This window comes from Hyposmocoma kahamanoa, unplaced genomic scaffold (assembly GCF_003589595.1).
Source record: "Hyposmocoma kahamanoa isolate Upper Pololo Valley unplaced genomic scaffold, ASM358959v1 68, whole genome shotgun sequence".
Classification (NCBI taxonomy): domain Eukaryota; kingdom Metazoa; phylum Arthropoda; class Insecta; order Lepidoptera; family Cosmopterigidae; genus Hyposmocoma; species Hyposmocoma kahamanoa.
The window spans coordinates 1,281,967-1,284,960 of NW_020653856.1; the positions used below are offsets into that span (position 1 = coordinate 1,281,967).

At 36.4% G+C, this 2,994-nt stretch overlaps 1 protein-coding gene across 1 annotated transcript in view; it reads left to right on the forward strand.

Annotated features, from left to right (window-relative positions):
- The first annotated feature begins 209 nt into the window (after positions 1-209).
- LOC113232280 (SET domain-containing protein SmydA-8-like) overlaps positions 210-2,994 on the forward strand; it is a 64,741-nt gene continuing 61,956 nt past the window's right edge. Inside the window, exon 1 of the mRNA XM_026466951.1 lies at positions 210-357. The gene's annotated coding sequence lies outside the window, so the exon portion shown is untranslated. The remainder of the gene's footprint in view (positions 358-2,994) is intronic.

The window sequence follows — 2,994 nt, forward strand, 5'->3', positions numbered from 1 at the left end:
GGTCATTCCATATTGTATAATAATATGAATAATGAAGTATATTCGAAGCCACCCCGGGTGACAGATGACATGATCGAGTTCTAACTCTGAGATCGCTATCACGCAGTGTCTCAGCATGCATATTGACAAATCCGGTACTGTGCTACGACAGTCGTTGGTGGAGCGTCGTGTAGCCTTTAAAGCAACATTTTATTGCGTCTGCGCTGCGGCACACGGAGTGGCAAAGCGGCGCTCGCGTCTCGTCTCCATCTTTGTGACTTTCCCGCCATCCACGCGACGCGTCCAAAAGTTTTTAAACAGTGCAGTGGTTTTGAATTTTAAATGACGTGATATTTTTTTGTAAAATTCGTGTTTAAGGTAAGTGTTATATTATGAAGTATAAACTCACAAGTTTTTGAATTCGCTGTTATATACTAATTTTAATGTAAAATGTCAGTTTCCTGTTTTCATACCAAAGCTTTTGCGGGACTTTATGAAAAAGTTATCTACGTTTCTATATTTAACCAAATGAAATACTCCTTTAACTTTAACTTAATGTTATGAGTTCATGGCACTGGAAAACTTGTGGGTAAAAAGAATTGTCATTTGATAGGTACCATGCGACATTTATATTATAATATTTACGAAATTTCAGAAACTTTACTAAATCTTTACATTGAGGCAGGTATCTACGTATATATACCTCCATAACAGCTACAGTGATAAAGTGTCATAATTAGAAATGTAATTATATGCGAAATTGGTGTAATAAATTTGAAGAAAAAACTAACACTAATTTATTTATTTCTCCTGTCAATAATTCGCACCCTTGGTTTAATAATGACATATCTGCCAAATGATAACTTTTCAGGAGAGAGGTTCAAAGGTGTATGTACGAAATTAGTCGACAACTTTTTATATTTAAATAGCAGAGTTGTAAGATTTCATATTATGCATAATTTGTTTGATGTAGTTCGTATGATTAAAACGTCTTTCTTGTGATAAAAGTATCTTTGACTTAGACCAAGGCCACGATTTGAATACATTTGATGTAAACAGCAGGTTCCCAAAGTTTTTAGGGCTTACTAAGACAAAAAAAATGTAAGCCGCCACAACCACAAATATAATTGAAAACAAATATTTTTTATAATAACACAAAAAATCATAAGGAAAACAAATATATATATGTAGTGTAGTTTTTTTTCAAATGCGGTAGCATCAACGCCCCCAATTGCTTCCGAGGCCCCTACCTAGGAGTCTTCAGCGCCCACAGGGGGCGGTAGGGACCACTTTGGAAAACAATGGTGTAAATCATGGGTGCAAATATGTGATATATTAATTGACCGTGGTTACAATATCGTAACATTTTTTTTTAAATACGTTCAAGTAAAAAATAACGTATTCTTATTCTTACTACGTACTGGCTATCGATTTCGGCTTATTATACGAAAGTCTACTGCAACTAAATATACCAATTTCATTTATAGGCATCAGCAGCCGTTCATATCTCGATACGTGTCCATATATGTAGGGAGCAAAATTTCATAACACAGGCGCAATTGGCGGTCGATCAAAAGTTATCTCGCAAGTGCACTCTATAAATAACGTACTAATGCAAGATATTACTGTTTTGGAAATACGCTGTGTATGGCAGTGAACTGCTAATACTAAAGAGACGTTCTCTACGCAAGGAGTTCAATTTAATATATACCGTGATAGTTTAGAAGTTTTTGCAGCAGTAGAGCTTGTGAAAGAGTTTTTCCCGGAAAGGGATTTAAATCTCTGAGTAGCGCTGCAACTGTTCTTGTTCGTCACTTAGTATTATAAAAAAAGACAAGATTAAAAAAAAACACTGAGTAACCTTCACCTGCGTTATACCTCATACAATTTTAACCCTTTTGTGCTTTATATGGTATGCTATGGTGTAACGGGCTGGTGTTCATCTTCACAAAGTCGCAAACTCATTTAAGGGACAATGTTTACGCTTCTATAATAAGATTCCGGGTGATATTTAAAACTATAGTGAAACAAAGACTTTCTTGTAAAGGTTATTATACAGCTTCTGCGTACTGTAGCAGGCTGCATATATTGTATTGTGAACTGTCTAAATAAATATAGGTTTGTATTTAGAATTAGATAAAAATAAAAGAAGATGCTGATGGTGGTGATGGAACTAGGCGAATTTCTAGCTGAATACACGCAGTAAATCTTTATTTATGAATATATTCCTTTTTTCTTATAAAGAAGTACCTCTCGCAACGCTAAACCCACGACTACGCTCCCACAGTAGGTACTTAGATGACAAAAATCCGTGGTAGTGACCCATTTAACTCTTGCAGGTATTCTCGATCTAAGCTGCTTGAAATAATTGAATATTGTAAATAATAAATACTAACTGCCTCCGTGGCCGAACGGTTACCATGCCGGACTGCCACGCAGATTCGATTCCCGGGTCGGGAGAAATATTTGTATGGCCTACATTTATTTCTCTCGTAAGTTTGGGTGTAATTTGTGGTTGTCTATGTGTGTGTCCATGGCACCCGCGACACAGGATTTCCCTAGTGCGGGGCTATGTTGAGTGTGTGCGTTATTTATTATTTATTTATTATCTACCGACAATTAAAAACCTGCGGTTCATTATGTATATCCTTAATGTATACCCTTTCTTGGTTTCCCTAGTGCGGGGCCATGTTGAGTGTGTGCGTTATTATTATTATAAAAAAAATGTATTGAAATGTATATTTACAAAGAACAACCCCTAAAGTTTCTAGCTCATTGTTCTCTGGCGAATCTGCTTTACGAATGAGCAGTAGAGTTTAAACAATATTACGATTTTAAGTGTAATTTGCTTACCTATGAAGAGATTCCAAGCACCTATTTTGCGTGTGATGGATGCAAGGTCCTACTCGTGCTTCCCAAGCTCCAATAAGAATCTATGCAACCTGCTGGATATGTTGAAGACTTCGGGGATTGACCTCAACACTCCAAGGTACTTTGCCCTGTAGTTACTTAGTT